Genomic DNA, 23,098 nt, shown 5'->3' with positions numbered 1-23,098 from the left:
ACCATGAAGAAAAATAAATTCAGAATCGTTTTACATGCAAGCAAATCAACAAATACCAACATTCTCAATGCAAACACTCTAAATGTTTCCTTTCTACACACTTCTTTTATTGAAGTTGAGTAAGGGAGGTAAAAAAGATGAGCAAACAAAAGTCACTCTGCTGCCCGTTTCTCAGTCTGGACATCTTTGTTTAAGCTTTGACTTGGCTTAAATGAACGAATTAATATTGACAAAAACATCAACTAAGCTAATGAGTTGTTAGTTAAGGCAATAAACATGTCACATTAGAGTCAGCGCAGTAAAGAGGTAATTAGCCCTGGAAAAGCCCTGCTGATTGGAGCTGTTGAGATCCTCTGCTCTTAACCTTTGAGTCCATTATCCAGCCCAGGAGTGGTGGCTATGTTAATGGGAGCTCGCCAGCAGTAAACAGCAGGCTGTCTAGAGCAGCTAGCTAGACCTGCGTCCGGATCTTGGGACGAAAGGCGTGCTGGTAGACTTACAAGAGAGGCATCAACGGAGCGTCATGAAAAGCTGAAACAGTTCTTTGAGGAATAGATATTAATGGCAAAAAAGAGAGAAGGCAAATATATTTCCAAAGAGATATTTGGGTGTGTGTGTGTGTGTGTGTGTGTGTGTGTGTGTGTGTGTGTACCACTTAGCAATTATTAAGTAGCAAAATAAAAAAAAAAAAACACTTTGCAATTATTAAGTAACAAAAATGAGACAAAGGAAAATCACTCTAATCAACAAAATACTCTTCCTTCTGCAAATACGGATGCTCTGACCCTTTCAAGATAAAGTGCAAGATACCATAAGACAATGAATTCCTAAGGTATCGAAGCAACCAAGATCACAATTAAAAGTCATAGCTAATAATTTATATTAAGACAAAAAAGAAACACACGTTATTGCACTTCTAAAATGCATATATTTACATGAATAATCACAGATTGTCCTTCGGAGCAGTTTGTAAGATTTTTTTTTTTTTTTAAACTTCTCACTAATTTTACTGATTTGGCTTTGGGACAATCAAAACCAGCATTTCAAAGTCTATGTCGAAAAGGAAACCAGAGGTTTATAGAAAAGTCACAACTAGCAGGACAGAACTTACGCAGGAGTTAAAACATAACATAAAAATATGAATAAAATGCCCATTCTCTCAATTAGTGGATCATCTCCAAAATAAAGCAAAAGAACGTGCTGGAGAATACAATGGGAACTTGCATCATCTTTGTAAGAACCTCCCTAAATTTGTCAAATAGGCTAAGTTTTGACATTGCTTCTAATGTTATAAATGCATATAAACAGATGAACTGATACTAGTGTATGCATAGAAATAGATTAGATTAAGGGAGACCACATTCTCAGGAAATACGTATTTTTCCTTTGGAAACTCGTCTTCCTCTTGAGCTTAAAAGCAAATACATACATTCAAATACATACATACAACGGCTACGCTGACATTCATTTTGCACACTTTGACAATTGTATGCCATTTCCTTTTACAAAGGAAGAAAACGTTCCATCCTGACTCTGTTATCACGGAAGCTGGACGGTGGAAGTGGTCAGGTAGGCAGGCCCGTGGCACTGCTGCTGGGTGTGTGTGCGTGGTAAGTGTCTGGGTGTTAGAGGAGGAGAGACGTGGGGCATTTACTATACAGTAAATCAATATGTGCTCTCTTTTTTCAGGCTGAGTAATTTCGAGAGGGCCAGGAAGCAATTAGCTTCCTCACACCTTATTGGGCAGTGTGCGGTTTTCATATTTCCCCCCCCAATACAGCTTTTTAATAAATTTATAAAACAGCTATATATGGCTTAATTTTCCTTAGTTAATTCTTTTACATAATTAAATTTAGATTGAAAAGCACTATAAACCAGTCTTCATGTTCAATAAAAGATGAACCAAGAGGTATTTTGCAAACCAAAATAAGAAATACATTTTTCTGTTATTTTATTGTCAGTGACCGCTAAGTGCAACCTGAAAAAAATATATACTACAGTACTTACTTCTATTATACTGAAAACATATAAAAATGTCCAAATACTTCTAAACTGTCTAGGAGCAATAAAGAAAAATAAGGTGGTCAAAATATTTTCAAGATTTTACATCCATGTATGGATTTAATTCGGTGTAATTATTTATACAATTTCCTATCTAAGCAGAATGTCACAGGACAATAGTGTTCAATCTTTTTTCTCTCCCAATATACTTGCAGAATATGACATATTATGAAATGTCTTACTGTGACAGACAGAATGAGGGTAGCAAAATTGGAGGGAAACAGAGTGCCATAAATATCGCTTGAAAATGTCCTCACGTGGGACACCTGGGTGGCTCAGTCGGTTCAGCGTCCGACTTTGGCTCAGGTCATGATCTCACGGTTCGTGAGTTCAAGCTCCGTGTCAGGCTCTGTGCTGACAGCTCGGAGCCTGGAGACTGCTTCGGATTCTGTGCCTCCCTCTCTCTCTCTGCCCCTCCCCTGCTCATGCTCTGTCTCTGTCTCAAAAATAAATAAAACATTAAAAAAAAAAAAAAAGAAAATGTCCTCACGTAATTCAGATGTGTTACCCCACTCCACACTTTGCCCCTCCCACTTCCAGTCAGGAGACCAAAGTCACCCCCCCACCCCCCGCCTTCCCGTGACTGAAAAATCCATGGAGAGTAGTAGAGAGCTAAGAAGGAAGATCTGGATTCTAATCCTACACCTACAATATGATAACAGTTTGATCTCAGGTAATTAGTTTCCTCATCTAATGATATAAAAAGAGATGGAGAAAAGACCTATTTCTTGAGTTGACAGGAATATTAAATGATAGAACATGCATCATGCCTAACACGTAGGCTAGGGGTAGGCTCTTGATAAATTCTTCTCCATCTTCCGGATTATATAGATATTGTTACTTATTTTCCTCAGTCGCAGATATTTTCTTGTATACTATCCTAAGACTTCAAAATGGACTGTTTAAAAGCTTATTTATTTTGAGAGACAGAAGAGAGAGAGAGGGTGTGCAAGCACACAAGCAGGGGAGGAGCAGAGAGAGAGGGAGACAGAATCCCAAGCAGGCTCCGCACTGTCAGCGCAGAGCCTGATGCAGAACTCAAACTCACAAACCGTGAGATCGGGACCTGTGCCCAAATCAAGAGTCTGGTGCTTAAATGACTGAGCCACCGAAACGCCCCCAAAATGGACTTTTTTAAAAGAGGAAAACTACTGGGACACTTACTCCTTTTAAAAATATGTAACATAAAGCATTTTACCAAACAGTAAGGAAAACCAGTAAAACGAAAAACGAACGAACGAATGAAGGGAAGGAAAGAAGGAAGAAGGGAAATTATATTTGCTGCCTGGTGGGTGGCATGCTTTACCTGAATGCTTTACCTGTGGGATTTCATTTAATTCTGAAAATAGCCCTGGGAGGAATATATTAGTTTCAATTTTGAAGAAGAGGAAAACCGCATCTCAGAAACCTTAAATAAGTTATTCCAGATCGTACTGTGAATAATGCTAAAACAGGGTTTACCTGACATGAAATCCCCTATTCTGTCCATTATATTCTACACAACAGTTAGTTAAAAATAATAGGCTATGCCATATTCCAGGCTTAAGATGATATCTGCAAAGGATTTTATATTTAATATTGCAAATGAAGCACACCATATTATTTCTCAGATGGTAATCCCAGAAACCATAAATTGGGTTCATGACAATCGAACAAGTGCTTAATCATTTTAACGTGTATGGAAAGTGAAGAGCCTTAACTGGCAGAGCCCTCAAGGAGCACTGAATTGCTTATCCGAATGATCTGCATGTATTAACACACAACAAGAAGACAGACAAGGGCAAACAAGTATTGTAACACTGGTCTTCCAGCCTTTTCCCTGGTAACTCTGGCCTGGTTAAACTAGGCTAGCAATGCTATTTTTCTTCCTCTCAAAATCTATAGAGGGTGAATCAAATGTGAAGGCAAGATCAATTCTGTTCTCAGACAGTAAATGAGCTTAAGATCAGACCTGTTTCAGTTTATGGAGAGAATCTCATTAAGCTAGCTTAAATATGTGTTCACAGGACTATATTACAGAGTCAGGAAAAAGAGAAAATACCCTCACCCACCCCAGTGACAAGCAAATTTCGTGGGTATTGACAGGGTTAACAAAAATCAGTTCCACAGACCACACCATCCACATACACAGCAAAAGCTATAGTGCAAAAATATTTTCACCTGTCATATTTTTATAAAAGTCAAGAGCTGGAATGGTCCAACCTCACTATGATAGATCAGAAAACAGAGGCTCAGAGACGTTGTGTGGCTTACTTTACGGTAAAGGGCAAGAGGTACAGCCCATTCAGAAGCCAAAGCTCCAGTCCTCAAAGACCAGCATTGCCTCTACGGTAACACAAGATCTCCATAACAAATGACGTTCAAGCTGATCATCATTACTGTTTTGTTTTTTTTTATTTTTATTTTATTTAAAAAAAAATTTTTTTTAACATTTATTTATTTTTGAGACAGAGAGAGACAGAGCATGAACAGGGGAGGGTCAGAGAGAGGGAGACACAGAATGCGAAACAGGCTCCAGGCTCTGAGCTGTCAGCACAGAGCCTGACGCGGGGCTCAAACTCACAGCCCTCACGGACCGCGAGATCATGACCTGAGCTGAAGTCGGCCGCTTAACCGACTGAGCCACCCAGGCGCCCCCATCATTACTGTTTTGATCACAAGCATTTGGCACACTGTCTGGCATGGAGGAGGCATTGAAAATATTTGTGGAATGAGTGAATGGACTTGATTCACACTCCACCATCCACATTTTAACTACGTTTCAAGGTCTCAGTTAAGTTTTCCTTTATTTCCCAAGCTTTGCTAGTCCCTCCAACCACTGTGTCCCTGAGTTTCTGGAGCACATCTTGCTGGAGCACATGTGCTGGAGCACATCTGGTATTCCAAGGAATACCAGACTTAGAAAGCTCAGAATTAGATGAGACTTCAAAGATGGTCTGGCACAGAGGTATCCAATCCTGGTGTTTGGGATCACCTGATGAGCTTAATGAAAACTTAAATTCGTGGCCTCATGGAGATCTACAGATGCAGAATGCAGTCAGGTGGCATGGAGTTCACCACTTCGTGGGGCAGCCAGTTCCACTGGTAGACATCTTGCTTGTTATGTAAAATCTCAAACATACACAAAGAAGAATATGGTAAAGCTTGTTGCAACCATCATCCAGCTTCCAGAGTTTGGAGCTCCTGGCCAATCTTGTTTGCATCTGTACCCTCACTCACTTTCCCCAGCAGCTTGAATTACTTAGCAGCAAATCTCATCTACAAATACTTCAGTATATATGTCTAAAAGATTGGGACTTATAATTTCGTATCATCATATAGAAAGTCAGCCTTCGCATTTTATTGATTTTCTTTCTGTTGCCCTAACTCTCCCTTTCTTCCCTATCTCTCACCTTCTTTTTCCTTTCCTTCACTTATCTACATTTGTCTCCTCCAATCACAATCCAAATACATCTCCTAAATCTCAATTTACAGGTTGCCCCTCAACCCCTGCTTTCCTGAAAGAAATCAGTGCTTTTGTCCCACAGAATTTTCTAAAATCTGGGTCCTGCTGATTATTCCTACATTCCTCTGTTCCTCTGGCCTCTGAATGTCCTATAAACTGGCTGAACAGATTCAGGTTTGAATTTTTATCTTTATTATTCCTTAAATGTTGCTATGTACTTCCATCCAGAAGTATACAATGTCTGGCTGTCTCCTTTTGGGGGTTATTAAATAGGAGTGATTCCTCAGGTCCATTAATTGATCAGGGTGGTACAGCGGTAATACTCTATTATCCCTTCTTCATCTATTGGCTAGAACACAGTTATAAACAGGAATTTCTCTCATCAACCATTTGATTATGCTAGGTTACATTTGTACAGAAAACATAGGATAAATGTTTATTTCCCTTTATTTACCAATTTTCAAAATAAGTTAATTCTCCTGCATCATTCAAAAGCGACACTGAAGTTTGTGTGGTATCCCCCACCCTCCCCCTCAGGATCATTTTGAACTCTTGAATCAAAACAAATTTATGTGTTTCTCTCTTTTAATCCACTACTGTTATTTTTATTGCTTTTTTTACTTTGTTTATGGTATCTTATATACATATATGAATATATAAATTGCTTCTGGATTCTGAATCATTATGTACAGAGGTATGTCCACATCAGATTAGTTTTATTTGAGCAATTGTATGATTTCTTAACAAATATAAATAAAATCTTAAGTAGCATCGTTACTACCAAATAGAGAATAGATTGCATGTTTCAGATTAGATGTTCTTAGGCCACTAACATCTGTACTTCTAAACCCGTCAAAATGAGAGTAGTTAGAAACAAAACAGAAATTCTAATACCACCTTCTAAAAACTATCTATAATCAAAAAGGGAATTAATACAACATAGAGGTTTCTCAATTGCTTTAGGTATTTCCTAGATTTTAGGCTTAATTTTAACTTTCAGTCTTTTTTCATCAAAGTTCTGGCTTCTACATGCTCTCTAAGCCATACTTATCTTTCAATATCTGTGAGAATATCTACATACTTTCTTACTCTACTTGTAAATAGCTTCCTGTCAATTTTATGCACTCAGAATATTTGCCCTAATATTTATTTCAACCTGCTTCATCCCTTCCAATCTTCTCAATGTTTTATAAAACAAGTTAAAATTTTTACACATTTTATAATTCATCTAGAAATGACCACACCACAAAGATTCGCGAATTCTGAAGGAAAGAGCCAAAGAAAAGGATATGTGAAAATAAAGTTTCCTCAGTGAGATAAGGCATTTAAACATGAACTTCACATAGTCACTTTATAATTGACAGCAAAAGACTCCGCACACTGGATTCCTTTCTCCCAGTAATGAACTCATCTTCGCTTCCACATGTGAAGGCAGGAATAACCGCCAATCTCTACTTTCCACATGAGCATGTTTTGCAAAAATATAATGCTCCGGTTAAAATCAACAGAGTACCTTGGAATCAAAAGTCCATGAAAAACACATAATTGCCCAAAAAGTTAGGCTAATGTGGTGTACCAAGTCTGGAAGTGATTAAGGGCAAAACACTTCTAATTAATAGCTTCATTAATAGCTGAGGTTTTGAAAAATAATGCTGCATTAAAAATTAGTCTTTGCATTTTCATATTCAAGATAAAAGAGTTCTCTAAGTTTATCAACCCATTAACTTATAAACGCTGCATTAGCTGCACATTAAATGAAAAACAATGAATCATTACAGAGGAGTTCTGTAGACAGTGTGCTATAATTTAAATATGTTGTGAACCATAGTAAGGTTGAATCAGACAAGGTCCCAATCAGAAATTTTAAATAAATTACTTTCTGGATAATAGGAAAAAGTGACTGCTTATCACCAGTGAGAAGGCAGTGGGCCTACCACTGTCGGTAGCACTTTCCTTGAAAATGACAGAACGACCCAAAAGTCAGTTTCTATTAAAAATGGAAAATCATGTCACCTGGTCACTCTTTTACGATCCTAGATACTCACTAGCCATTGCTCAAAATACACCTTACAACAAGAATGAAGATTATTAAAAATAATATCAAACAGATTCCACTTTCATTCAGAGAAATAAAAGACCTCAGGGACCCCCATCATTAGAAAACAGCAGGAGATAAAAGTAGACCAGTAGAAAATACACAACCTCAAAAGGGGACGAGGTACTGCCCAAGAGCATCTTTCCAGGCAAGGCTGTCAGCAATGTGAAATACAAGTACGAACCCCAGGCACTAACATACGATACCACTAAAGGGCAAGCAGCTTGATATTTAAAAGTCAGAAAGGGAGCTAAGAGTATAGAAATAAAAATCTCCTGGAAGGTGTGTCAGGAAGGCAGCCACGTAAGCAAATGTGCAATAACTTACGTGCAAGGATCTAGATAATCCTAGGCATAAGACACATTGTTCAGGGATTGAAAAATCTGTTGACCAAAGTATTTTCTGCCAATACGGTGGTGAGGACCACACCTCACTTCTGCCACCACGGTACAGGACTGTCATAAATTACTCATTAGCTATATTTTCCTTAAAATCATTTGTCTCTTGTCCAGTTGTTAATTTGGGTTCTAGCTTAGGCCATTTACTTTAATAATCTGGTGCTTTTCTATAGGACAGCAGAGTTGATACTTTACTATTCATTAGGTTGACCAAAGTGAAACTGACAATATTTTATCGCCTCTGACTTCAAGAACGGCAACTTCATGTGATACAAACTAATACTTGGTACTTCACAGTCCTCAGGATCACTACACCAGCAACACACGCATTTAAAGAGAATAATCACATGAGGCTTCCATCTCTGTGCACTTGAGTGACTACATATATAAGATTTAAGGGTGCATTAAATATGAAAGGCAGTAACTTTTCAACCTTTCACGTCCATTAAAGAAACACATTATATAAATATATATACATACGTGTCCTACATATAAATGTCCACAAAGGCAAATTCTACCTTCCAGTTACCAAAATTAACTTGATTGACAACCTATAATTTCAGTGTAATGATTTCTGGGCAATGAAAACAGCTCGAATGGCAGTGCATAGAACTATATACTACTGCTATACCTGAGGAGTGGCCACATCAATATTTTAGGACTCTTGCTACTGCCCAGAACTCTTCTCTTCCCAGAAGCAGAGGGGCCTGCTCCACTCAAGCCAACTGCTGTAGGAAAGCTTTGGGAGGTCACAGAACCGGCTCTGGGGACATTCTGAGCAGACTGCTCTGTGATGTGACGGCTGGTCAGGCAAAGCAGAATTTTAAATGAGCTTGGGCTTAATACATTACATCCTCTTGGCCCGAAATTCTTTTCCTGTGCTTACAAGTCTGAAGAATTCTTCATTTGCCAATTGTATTCCCCCCCACCCCAAACTGTTCAACATGAAAACACTAGTAAATCCCCTGCTTGCCATTTTTATTCTTTCTTAACTCACAGAATGCTGTCCCAGTGAACTGACAACTGCAGCCAAAATGGATGGCAATGCAACAATTTACAACATATAATGGAACGGGACTGCCTTTTCTATTTTGGAGAAAATACATTGTAATGTCCACTGGGTCTGAGGATAAGAGATTATAGGAACCATTTCTTCAGTCTGATAAAGTACCTAGTAGCAGGCCCAGAAATCCATAGCAATTAAAAGGCAAATAAAAGTTAAATATAGAATTTGTACATCTATTGTACATTATAATCAAAGATCTGATCTTGTTAGCAAATCATTAATTATTCCTTATCACTAACATCCCTGTGAAGTAGTAGGTAAGTGATGGGACATTACTAGGCCATTGAAATGCAAATTTGAGGCAACAGTTACCAACCATCATTTATTTATCTGTAAATGCAAAATGGGGTTAGTTGTGCCTGGCACCCACAGGCAGGATTCAGGTTTCGGAGGCCTGGTCTGGTTCATCTTGTTTTAAACCTCCTCCTTTCAGCACTATGAGACTACATCGCCTGGAGGTCTATACAGCTATGATAAGGGTCCACCTCAGAACGAAGAAACAAAATAAAGAACAATTTCTTTGTTGGTCTCCCAGAACTTATAACACTACAACTCAGTTAAAAATATTTATAGAGGACATGATTAGCTCATTATAAAGGACCAAGTAAAGACTGAAATTTTAGTAATTTGACAGTTCTGACTTATGAGACCGTAGCTTAGAATTATAACGATAAATGATTTCTTCTGGGCCGGTTTTCAATTTGTAGTATCTCAGCTAAAAATCCACGGTTTTCCCCTGCTACTTTGGAATACTGGAGCTGGGCTCTGTAGGTATCTCCTTTGCCAGCCAGTGGAAAATGTTAAGCTTGTCAACGGAGGTTAAGAGTGATCCTGCAAGAGTAGAGACACTTCCCTCCCTGTGAAAATGGCAGACTGCTTCTTCAGAGCTACCCCCATCCCTCCAGCAACTTGAGGACAGGTTCCAAGCTGCCCCACACCTCCCCTACCTGCGCCGCACCCCCCCCCCCCCCCGCCAACCCCCAAGGCTACAGCAGGCCACTTCTCCCCAAGCCCATTGGCAAGTTTCTCCACTTCTCACAGGCTAGATGCTTCCCTCTTTGAAGAAGTCCAATCTTGGAGAAGAGTCCTTAGTTCCTTCAGTATCTATCTTACCTCACCTCAGATGAAGTAGTAGCTACTATTTTACTTCCTCTAGTTTACCCCTTTCTACCAGGAAGCAATTCTTTATAATTTCCCTGTTCAGATAACTGATGTGGTTTCTGTCTCCTGACTGACACACCTTCCCGTCTTTCCCATCTCCCTTCCAGAATGACCAGAAATCAACACCGTATAATTTCCATGGGCAGCCTTTCCTTAGTGTAGGTTTAAGGAACACAATTAATTGTACAGGCTCGAGCAGAACTTGTAAATGTAAAACAAAAGATGCCTTAAAATTTTCAGAAATTTAGGCCCATACCTTAGAAGCACACCATTGTATCTCTAATATAAAACTTTAAAAACTTTATCGAGAACTGCATGAAACATCTTTTTCTTTTTTTCCTATGACTAGCAATAAACAAAATTCAGAGTATGGAAATATTTACTCTGATACTTTCTTTCACGTTAATTTCATGTACTACCCTAGGGAAAAACACATCTAGCTAAAACACTGAATTATAGGTAAGAAGTACTGAGATTTCACGGACATGGAATAAAACTGAATGTTGAAAGATCTGCTTTGCCTTCCAAAGCCTACATATTAATACAATGAAATATGCTAAGAATTTCTAATCATTATGCTTTTGTTTTTAAATATATAAATAAAATCGTACTAAACTTTCTACCCCAGGGTTGCATAACACACTCAGAAACCTTGGAGGGAGGGACATGGAAAAGGAAAGCCATAGAAAAACAGAATTGCTATTTCTAATTGTGAACATCCTCAGCTACTTTGAAATTGCAGTATTACTTATACTACTATGAAATATAAATCTATCTTTATCCTACCATCTCGGAAGAAGAGCTTTTTAAAAACGTCCTATTCTGAAATAATTTTAGACTTGTACAAATGATGCATAAATAGGAAAGAGAATTCATATAGATCCTTTACCCAGCTTTCTCTAATGTCAACTCACATAACCATTATGTGATTATCAAAACTAGGAAGTTAATACTGGTAGACCACTACTGACTAAACTACAGACCTTAACTGAATTTTGCTCACGTCCTTTTCCTGTTCGAGTACCCACGTCAGGATCTCACGTTGTATCTCACTGTCATGTCTCTGTAGCCTCCTGCAATCTATGACCGGTCCTTACGCTTGACTTTCATGCCTTGGGCACTTTTGATGAAAATTGGTCATTTTGTAGATTGTCTCTTTGTCAAGGTTTTTCTGATCTTTTCTCACAATTACATTGAGGCTACGCATTTTTGGCCATAATACCACATAAGTGATACTGACTCCTTCTCAGTGTATCATATCAGGGTGAGTATTTCACTACTGACAATGTTAACTTTGATCACTTGGTTATGGTAACCAATTACAGTGCAGTTCCAATTTCCCTTTGTTATTGATAAATATCTTGAGAGGAGATAGTTTAAGCCTGTGTTAATATACTGCTTTTAGCATCTACTAGTGGATTTTGTCTACAACAATTATTACTGTGGTCTTTGCCTGATGCAGATTTAGTATTTCCTCATTGCTTCTATATTTATCAACTAAAATTCTTCTGCAAGAGTTGTCTCTTTTCCTTTCTTGATAGAGTTAATTAGTGTGGACTCATGGGTATTTATTTTGTTCTAGGGGTTATAATTCCATAAAATGTATCATTTATTTTGTTGCTGAAATTATTCCACTTTTGGCTATCGAAAGCACCTTCAGGTTGGCTCCTGTGTCCTTATGACATCTATTTTAAGCCCTTCTTTAAGCCCTTCCTTAAGCCCTTCCCCCATCAATTTTAAGCCCTTCCTTAATTTTTGACATTTTTGACAAATTTCAACTTGTTTCCCTGCCTCAGTCCTGGATTTAACCACTTCTCCAAGGAGTCCTGGATTGTTTTATTAAACAGTCGTATTTAAAATCAATTTCTGAGCTCTGGGTAGGCACACATTGTTACTGGGATGCCACAGCTCTTAGGCCCTTTCAGTGACCACAGCTAGGAAATATATGCCTGCATACTAACCAACATATACACACATATCTATACTTGTATATCTGTCTTCATGCATACTAAAAAACCATGACTTCAATTGATAGCTCAAAATTCATTCTAGTATTTTCCCATACTGGTAACTGGGAAAGCCACTTTTATTACCTCCCGTCACTGTGATTCTAGACCCCTGAATACATATTATTGACTACCAAACTGAATGAAAATATATGCATGTATGTTCCTTATTTTTTTGGTTCAACAACATGAAAATAAAGACTAAAGATCTGACGACATAAAAATTTTAAATGTCTACCACAAAGAATCAGAAAATGCAAATACGAAACAATAAGCTGAAAAGATGTTTGTATATAGATCTATTTTAAAAGTACCAATAGTACCAAAGTAAAGAACTTGGTATAAAAAATAACACGGAGGACAAAGACGGAGGTGGGCAAAATGGGTGAAAGGTCAAAATGTACAAAATCCCAACTATAAAATAAATAAGTTCTGGGGATGTGATGTACTGCATGGGGACTATTGTTAATATTACTGTATTGCATATTTGAAAGTTGCTGAGAGTAGATTTTAAAAGTTCTCAACACAAGGAAAAGAATAATCTAATAATTGTGTATGGTGACGCATTCATTAGACTTACTGTGGTGATGAGATTATCCAATCGTTATGTTGTATGCCTGAAACTAATATGTTACATATCCATCATATCTCAGTTAAAAAAAAAAAAAACCCACCACAGAACAAGTAATTCATAGATGAACTAAAAAATGGTAAACACAACACAAGAAAACCAACCTAAAATGTTTAAAATGCAAATTAAAGTAACAACAGGTATCATTTATCAACCACATAGGCAGACAAGAAAAATAGTATAGTCAAAGCTGGAAACAAATTACAATTATGATGTTTGGAGGCATGACCTCTTAAAGTTCAACTGTTTGGGATTTTTCTGAACTTATTAAACCTGTAAATTTATGTCTTTCAGAAAATTTGGGAAAGTTTCAATATTCTTCAAATATTTTTTCTGACTCATTCTGTTTCCTCTTCTTCTGAGTCTCCTGAAAGTCTCTGTGAGACCTTTAGAAATTAAAGAATAGTGCTGAGGAGGAACTGAAGAAGGTATAAATAGTGCCTATTCACACACTGGAAGACAAAATTGTTAACATGTCAACTCTCCCCAAAATTCATCTATAGATTATAGTCAATTCCAATCAAAATCCCAACAGGCTTTTTGCTCATTTATTTTTTTATTTAAAAAAGTTTATTTGAGAGAGGGAGAGAGAAAGAACCATCAGGGGAGGGACAGAAAGAGGGGGACTGAGGATCCAAAGCAGGGTCTGCATTGACAGCAGAGTGCCTGATGTGGGGCTTGAACTCATAAACCCCGAGATCACAACCAGAGCTGAAGTCGGACACTTAACTTACTGAACCATCCAGGCGCCCCTATTTATTTTTTAAAAACGCTTATTTATTTTGCAAGAGAGAGAGAGAGAGAGAGAGAGAGAGAGAGAGCGCTCATGCAAGAATGGGGGAAGGGCAGAGAGAGAGAGAGAGGGGGGGAGAGGGGGGAGAGAGAGAGAGAGAGAGAAAGAGAGAGAGAGAGAGAGAGAGAGAGAGAGAGAGAGAGAATCCCAAGCAAGCTTCACACTGACATCGCAGAGCCTGACACAGGGCTCGATCCCAAGAACTGTGAGATCATGACCTGAGCCAAACTCAAGAGTCAGACACTTAACCATCTGAGGGACCTAGGTGTCCCATTTTTCGCTTTTTTAGACAAACTAACAAATAGATCCCAAAATTTTTGTCAAACCACAAATGACTTAGGATAGACAAAATAAGTTAACAACAGAAGAACCCAAAGGGAGAAACTATCTGATTTCAGTACTTACTCTAAAGCTAAAGCCATCAAGACAATGTGGTAGGAGTGAATAAACAGGGATTAATGACAAGAGGACAGAGGATCTAGAAACAGACCCAGACATCTAAGATCAACTGATTTTCAAAAAAGGCAATTTAATGGCAGCAAAAAAGAAAAATGCTTTCAACAGATGTTGCTCGAACAAGTGAATTTCTGTACCCATATTTCACATCATACTTGAAAATTACATACACCTAAATGCAAAAGCTAAAGCTCCCAGAAAAAAACACGGGGGAAAATTTTTTGAGACTCTGAGGTAGGCAAGTATTTCTTAGAATACAAAAAGCATGAACTATAAAATAACCGATAAACTGTACTTCATTGAAATCAGAGAACTGTGTTATTTGAAACACATTGTCAAGGTAACCAAGAAGCAATCCACAAAATAGGAGGCGATTACTCTTCCCACGGGTGGAAAGGTTTCTCTGGAATAAGTGAAGAGTAGACTCACGGGATAGTACACCCAACTGTTTTCGAAAGCTTAAACCAATTACACTCCACAGCAAGTATAATAAACATTCTATTTGCTCCAAATCCTCATCACAATTTGATAGTCACACTGTAAGCTTTCAGTTTGGTAGATGAGAAATGATAGTTCATTTTGCTTTTAATTTGCAGTTACCTGATTACAAGACATAGTATCTTTTCATAGGTTTCTTAGCCACTCTTATTCCCTCTCTGTGAAGTGCTTTTTCAATCTTTTTTTTTTTTAATTTTTTTTTCCAACGTTTTTTATTTATTTTTGGGACAGAGAGAAACAGAGCATGAACGAGGGAGGGGCAGAGAGAGAGGGAGACACAGCACCGGAAACAGGTTCCAGGCTCCGAGCCATCAGCCCAGAGCCTGACGCGGGGCTCGAACTCACGGACCGCGAGATCGTGACCTGGCTGAAGTCGGATGCTTAACCGACTGCGCCACCCAGGCGCCCCATGCTTTTTCAATCTTTATGCATTTTTCTTCTCTGCATTTATTTTTCCATTTTTTCTTTTTCCCAAACATAAATGTGTTTAAGAATCTTTTGTCAGTTACCTGTGCTATAAAGACCTTTCCCTCTGTGGCTTTACTTTTCAGTTTTTTAAAGATATTTCTGACTATAGAAGTTTGTAATTTTAATGTAGTTCAATTATTCATCCTTTTTATTGTTTGGTTAGCCTTTCTGTTACCTGTTTACAGAATATTTCTCATTCCAAGGTCATGTTTTCCCATATCATCTCTTTAAAGTATTATGCTTCTGGCATTCATATTTAAGTCTTTAAATCCATATAGTTTTTGTGGGTTTTGTTTTGTTAGGGGGGTTAGCTACAATGGCATTAGGTATCCCATTTTATTTTTCTCCCTGTGGTAACTATACCAGTTATCAAAAATTCTGTCCTTTATTTCACTGATCTATAATTCTAGATCTGTATAGAATCAAATTCCTATGTCTGTTTAGAAGCATTTCTGTGCTGTCTATTCTGTTCTCTTTCTGTGCTGTCTATTCTGTTCTATAGAGAAGTCTGTTGGTCTGTTTTGCACCAAAATAAGACTGTATTAATTACTATAAATTTATAATAACTTTTGATATAAGGTAAAGAAAATCTCTCCTTGTTCTTTAGAAGTGTCATGGCTTTTATTAACTCACTGCTCTGTCCCATAAACTTGAGAATCAGCTTGTCAAGTTTAATAATGAAAACAACAAAGATCATGGGGGTGTTTTGTTTGGAATGGCACTGAATTTATAAAAATTGACATTCTAATTATATGGGGTACTCCACGCCATAAAGTGTCTATCTCCCTATTTATTTAGGTCTTTAAAACATGCTTTTTGATAAAATTAAAAAAAAATTTTTTGTGTAAAAATCTTGCATATTCTTTAAGTTTATATCTGAGTATTTTATATTTTCACAGTACTTCAAAGGTTGGCTTTTTAAATAATTATATACTTCAAAGGATTACAAATGAGGATTAAGAGAGTTAATATTTGCAAAATGCCTAAAACAGTGACAGGTATATATTACATGTTTATTAACTAAAACAAAATAAGTCAAATATTCTATTGATCTCTGTTAAGTTAATTTTAGGATAATTTTGACTAATTATTAAAACCATGATGTTGGGGGCACCTGGGTGGCTCAGTTGGTTGAGCATCCAATTTTTGATTTTGGCTCAAGTCACGATCTCACGGTTCATGGGATTTCGCTAACAGCATGGATGGAGTCTGTTTGGAATTTTCTCTCTCTCTCAAAATAAATAAACTTAAAAAAAAAAAAAGGAATGACATTGAGATTTTTTATTGTATTTCTGTGAGATTCACATATGAATTTGGGAATAACTAAGACATTGACCACATGGAATCATCCATGAAAGAACTACATGCCTTTTTATTTACTCAAATTTTATTTCCCTCAGTAAAATATTATAATTTCCTCCATATTTCTTAAATTTATTCTTAGCTACAGGGCTTCCTATGGATGTCATAATCATTGAGGTTTTAATATTTATTTTAAAATATAAAAATCTATCATTTTAATTACACGACTATCCATTCAGTATAAAAATTATTTTATTTTATTATTATTTTTTAATGTTTATTTATTTTTGAGAGAGAGACAGAGTGTGAGCAGGGGAGGGGCAGAGAGAGAGGGAGACACAGAATCTGAAACAGGCTGCTGAGCTGTCAGCACGGAACTCGATGCAGGGCTTGAACTCACAAACTGTGAGATCAAGACCTGAGCCAAAGTTGGACGCTTTAAAAACTGCAGTCAGATGCTTAACTGACTGAGCCACCCAGGCGCCCCTAAAATAATTATTTTAAACAAGTATTTCTAGTAAATTTGTCTTATCCTCTAAGTCTTTTGATTATTGGGTAAGTTGGGTATTTTTTGGCATCCACATTCTTTCTATAATAAAATGCTGACAATGTGTTTGTTTTTAAACTGGGTTGTCCAGGTTTTTTCCTCCTGGTTTTTAGGGTCTTGCTGATTTGAAGAGTCTTTCAAAAAAATCATCATTTTCTATTTTGTTCACCAGTAGATAGAAAAGCTCCTGATTCTTGAGTGTCTTGCTGACTAGCCATGTGGATACCCTTGAGTATATTATCTACCTTTGGTTTTAAGAGCCTTAATACCATGTCTACCATGAAAAAGCTAGCATAAGGGGGGCAGCATAGAAGCTGGAAGGCTTGGCATTAACCGGGTGAGAAATGAAGGTAGCCAACCAGAGTGATAACAGTAAAGGTGGTAAGAAGTAGCTGAATTTTTTTATGTATCTTGAAGGCAGAGTCAGTAAGATGTCCTGATGGATCTGATGTTTGTCTATCTGTTTTGTAGAGTCTAGCCTTATCTTTGACAGTTTCTCTTTGTAGACACAGTGTGATGCCAAACTTCAACTTCTAAAGCACACAAAAATCAGTGCTTACTGTCCTTTAAGTAGCGTTGAGAGCCCAGGCAGCCACCAACCACCTCTAAGGAGCCCCAGGGCTCTGCGGAACAGAATTTGAAAACCCAAGGTTTAAGGAAGGAACTTTACATTTGTTGATTTCATACAAGCATCCAGGTCCTCTAGTGGCCTGGGTGGCATTAAGAAGTTCACCAGCATTTGCTGTACGATCACGGAAGACAGAGGTACAGCAATAACACATAGACCTGGGCATCTGACCACTGCACAGAGTCCTAGAAATTAGGTTTTCTAAGGACATGGAAGGCAATCTACAAACAAGTTCACAAAATGTGTCCGTTCACTTCTTACTGGAAGTCTTTTTAGGAGAGCTACCAAAAGTTTTGCAGCTTTTGTGTATGTGTATTCTTAAAGTAATCTCTACGGCTCTATGCCCAATGTGGGGCTCAAGCTCATGACCCTGAGATCAAGAGTCACGTGCTCTACTGAGCCAGCCAGTTGCCCCAAGTTCTGCAGCTTTTGAAGGGATTAGACTAGCTGTTCCCTATTGTCCCTTTCGGATATAAAATTGTTTGAACTTACAGAATTAAATATATTAACTATGGTGACACTGGAGTACACATAGATGAAGACACACAAATAAGAAGAAACCGTTCTACAGTGCTATCAGAAAACTTCAGATCAAGGTTATTTAAAAACTAGAAATAGGAATGTCCTTTGCAAAAAGAAAAAAAAAGGGGGGGGGGTTACTACTGGCACTACAATGCTAAGACTTGTCACTGAATCACCTACTCAGGCAGCTCAGTGACAAGAAATAAAGGAAATTAAAAATTGAAATCAAAATTGAAAACTGAATTAAGGATATTAATATATACGTTAGATGGGACAGGAGAGTCTTATGCCAATGTCGCATCACATTCTAGACCAAAACACTGTTATAATGCCTCCGTACTCTATTGTAAGGATATAGATCTCAACCTACTACAGATGTTACATACAGCTACTGAAATACATCAACATAATACATGTCCACAGAGCTCGATATATGTAGAGAATTAATTTTAAAGAAACAACTATAGCCTGGTAAGTTGATATGAGGTACCCATAAGGAAGATGACAGAAAAATACTTTAAAGATGCCCGGCTTCAAACACAGGGCATAACTGTGGACTACTGGAGCCTATAGAAACAGACAGAAAAATTGGTATACAGCAATCAAAACAAGATAGCCACGTTCACATGGCAGCAATAAACACTAGCACTCTACAGTATTAAATAATAATACAGTAATAATTTCATAGAACTCTGTGATTTTTATAGAAGTGGTCTTGGAAATAACCTTGTCCAACTTACTTGTTCTATGGAAAAGGAATCTAAAACAAAGTAATAAATTAACAAAAAACCAACTGCAAATTGAAGTTATTTTTGGACAACGGGGATGGGATTACATCAGCAAACAGGGTCTATAATGCAAGTGTCAGGTCTCAGTTAAAAATGATAAAGCTGTTATACAAGATAAATTATTTACAAGTAAAAACAAAGGAGTAGTGAAAATTTCCATTTGATCTGAGCTTAGTTTGTTGATGTGGTTAAAATCGGAAACAAAGTCATAAACATATAGAAATTTATCCCATTATAAATAAATAATTACAAGCATACACAGTGTTTTATTTTAACATTTATATATAATAATGTGGCCATAGAAAAGTATATTTTCATATAAATCCTCTAGGAACTAATGGGCTTTACCACAAATAGAATCAGCATGTGTTGCAGAAAAGAATTTCCTCGGCTTTGGGGGTAAAATACATCTGGGTTCAAATCCCTTACAAGACAGATAATTCAAAGGAAGTTATTTTTTTGTAACAGTTCTCTCATATAGAAAATGTTGACACTAATACCTATCTTATAAGGTTCATTATTTTTAATGTTTATGTATTTATTTTTGAGAGAGAAAGAGAGAGCATGCAAGCAGAGAAGGGGAGACCGGGGGGTGGGGGCAGAGAGACAGAGTGAGAGAGAGGGAGGAAGACAGAAAATCCTAAGCAGGCTCTCCACAGAGCCCGACACAGCTCGAGCTCATGACCTCAAGATCATGACCTGAGCGGAAATCTAGAGTCAGACACTTAACCAACTGAGCCACCCAGGTGTCCCTGTCTCATAAGGTTCTTAAGACAACTTTTTAGGGTAGTAATATACACTCTAAATGTCCTAGCAAACAGCTCTTAAAAGGAGCTGTTTCCTTTCCTTAGTCTTCTATGAACATCTTTAGTAACATTAAAATACTAACGTTCAGCTAACACTTAAGTGCCAGGCACTTACCAAGTGCTTTACGTATACTAATTTACCTAATTCTCACAGTAACTTTGTGAGGTAGGTACTATTACTATCCCCATTTTTCAAGTTAAAGAAACTGAGCCACAAAGCACTTAAGGCCACACAGCTACTGAGTGGTAATGTCAAGATTTAACCCTGAGCAATCCAGAACAATAAAATCCCAATAAAAAAGCTGAGCTGCCTAAAGAATTAGGTCTGAGAGTGATATAAATGTCATTTATTCACTTAGATTAGTTCCCATTATCTCTTCCATTTTAAATGTAACAAAAAATTAGAGTACATACTGTGCATTAAGGTAGTTTAATGATTGGAACTACCATAGAACACTCAATTTAAAATAACTAAAGGATTCCACAGTCTACTGGATGCCTCTACTCTGACTACACATGAAAATTACCTGTGAAGTTTTAAAAATCACATAGATACCCAAACCCCACGCCTGATTTTTCTGAATAAGAATGCCAGGGAAAGGCTCATTTGAAAACATTCCAGATTTTAGTGCATAGCCAGAGTGAAGAATTACTTTTCTTCTCTTTTTTTAAAAAATGTCTTATTTATTTTCCAGAGAGAGAGAGTACAAGCAGGGGAGGGGCAGAGGGAGAGGGAGACACAGAATCTGAAGCAGGTTCCAGGCTCTGAGCTGTCAGCACAGAGCCTGCCGCAGGCCTGAACCCACAAACCGTGAGAACATGACCTGAGCCGAAGTCAGTTGCTTAACCAACTGAGCCATCCAGGCGCCTTCTAAACACGGAAGGTGTATAGCAATGCAAGACAGATGGCATCTGGAACCAGGATGATTTTCTTTCCTCTTCTTTTTTTATTTACTTACTTTGACAGAGGGAGGGGGAGAGAGGGGAAGGGGGAAGAGACAGAAAGAGAGAGAGAATATGAGTGGGAGAGGAGCAGAGAGCCAGTATCCCAAGCAGGCTCCACACTTGCAGCGCAGAGCCCAACGCGGGGCTCGAACCCATGAACTACAGATCATGACCAAGGGTTGGACACTTAACCAACGGGGCCACCCAGGTGCCCCCAAAGGATGATTTTCAAAGGTAAAATTACAAATGAGAAGTGGTGGTAAAGAGGATGAAACGCCGAGTCAGTGCAATGAGAAGAATGAATGAATGAGGTGGCCCGCGGAGTAGGAAGACAGAAAAGCAGAATTACCGCCAAGTGCCAGTAAGTCAGGGTTAGAAGCACGAGGGAAAGCAACACAAAGGAAGTCTCCATGGCTACAGCCCTGCTCAGGGGCTGTCATCATACCATCTGATGACTTGTTTGCATACAGTGAAAATCTCCATTTTTGTTATGTTTATCCTTTTAAATGGCATGATGTGTTCCCCATCCTTGTGGCTACTTTCATTCGTAACTTGCAAGTACCACGAGTTTTGTTATTAATTGCAAGTCTGTGACTTTGTCCTAATCTTGCTGATAAAACATTTGAAATTTGGCTTAACTTTCTTACCTTAAAATTTAAGAAATAAATCCATTATAGAATCAACCTCAACCAATATCAACATATTCATTAAATAGACATTCTGGAGAAAAATCGTCAACAGTAGTAAATGACAACAAAATAAAATCAAACAGTACATAGTACCAGAAAATAAAAACTCTACATAAAAGTTTCATAAAATTAAAATATTCCTGAGGTAGTGTCTAACTGAGGCTGCCTTCCATTTGGTGGTGTGATAGCTGATCTAATCAATATGATTATAACTCTGTTGTTTTAAAAATTATAATAACAGATAAGCAATTTTTTCCAACAAACTCTTAAGAGTTCTTATCCATTTTTATTTTAATGACTTTCTTTTGAGAACTGAATGAAACTGTGGGTCCTTTTCCCAGAACAGACACAAAAATGCACACGAACACTGTGTTTTCCACATGTAACATCTGTGAGGTCATAAAAAACCTTGACCCGCTAAAGAACCTGGCATTCAGCATTACAGTATTGCTAAAGACCCACTGTGGGGAAAAATACTCATTTTCTCTAATCAAAATATTTCACACTATAGATGCAAGGCATTTCATAAGTAAGACGATGTGGATTTTGTATATGTTTATATCTCCAGGGAAGCAGCACATCCCCAAAGGATGAGTCAAGAGTTGTTCATATTTACAGGTGACCTGTTACTTGCTGACCTCCCCTTCTTATTTATAGCCACATTTCTGAATCTTACTTGCTTCTAACACAAGACACCTATGTGAAATGGTGAAAATATACTGATTTAGGAATTTCCTTTGGAAGCATCTTTGAGCTTGTCAAGTAGACACCATGAGCAAAGCTCACCCTCCCGAGTTGAAATATTTATGGGCAAGAAATTAGCAGTGAAACTAAATGGTGGCAGACATGTCCATGGAATATGGCAGGGGTTCGATCCCTCTATGATAGGTCAATTGTGATAGATCAATGTGCGGAGATGGCAACAGAACAATATTGGAATGGTGGTAATTCGAGGAAATAGTATCCTCATGTTAGAAGTCTTGGAAGGAGTGTAAACAATGGGTGTGTTCCTGGAAGAAATCGACTGCTTCCACGTGCCCCGTCTCCCTAGCACCTATTTCACTACAATATAAAAATCAGGTCGTGCGTTTTCATGTTGAACTTTTTTGTTAAATAAACATTTTTTAATAGTCAAAAAAGAAAATATACTGATTTAAAGTTGCAAGATAGGTGTTCAGACTTAGCAGGATCTTAAAGCATTTAACCTTTGCCCTTAATTTATTGCCTACACAAAGAAAAGTTAATCCAATTTCACAAAACTTTGGTGAGTCCTGGGCAAAGGTTCAGCTTCCTCCTCTATTTAGTGATAACAGTAATAGTACCCATTTGGAAGGATTATAAAGTTAAATAAGTTATTATATGTAAAGTACACAGCACAGAGTAAATGCTCAATAATCAGCTCTTGCGAATGTGCTTCGTACCATGCTAGGTGATGGACAAAACAGCTGTCTTGCAGGGTGATAAGCGATGTGTAAGCTGTTGAAGTAGAAAGCGTGTTCAACGGTAGCCCCTCTTTCCGTTTCTGTTGATAGAAAGAGGGAACTAGGGCACACATAAGTTAGTAACGTGCCGAGTGGAAGCCCGGAGAGGCTGTCCATCCCCTCACCTCCACAAGTGAAGAACTCACTCTGCCCCCAAGCTCTTGGGGTCAGTGGCTGACAAGTGTTGGTCGAGTCCCTCTGTAGGATTTGCGCTGACATGAAGAGAGCTGCCGCATCCAAGGTCACACCCCTCCCTAGGGCGCTGTGGATCCAGTGACTGAAGGACACAGGGATATGAAGGCCAAGCCCTTT

General features: G+C 37.9%; 1 protein-coding gene and 1 pseudogene across 8 annotated transcripts in view; one reads left to right on the top strand and one right to left on the bottom strand.

Moving 5' to 3' along the window:
* Nucleotides 1–23,098, bottom strand: part of WDR7 (WD repeat domain 7) — a 354,920-nt gene that overhangs the window by 123,556 nt on the left and 208,266 nt on the right. The window lies entirely within an intron of this gene.
* LOC123381448 lies at nucleotides 22,077–22,300 on the top strand (annotated as a pseudogene).

The sequence above is a fragment of the Felis catus genome, chromosome D3 (assembly GCF_018350175.1).
Source record: "Felis catus isolate Fca126 chromosome D3, F.catus_Fca126_mat1.0, whole genome shotgun sequence".
NCBI classification, from domain to species: domain Eukaryota; kingdom Metazoa; phylum Chordata; class Mammalia; order Carnivora; family Felidae; genus Felis; species Felis catus.
The sequence above is the reverse complement of the archived record's forward strand: the minus strand, read 5'-3'. Positions and strand labels throughout refer to the sequence as shown.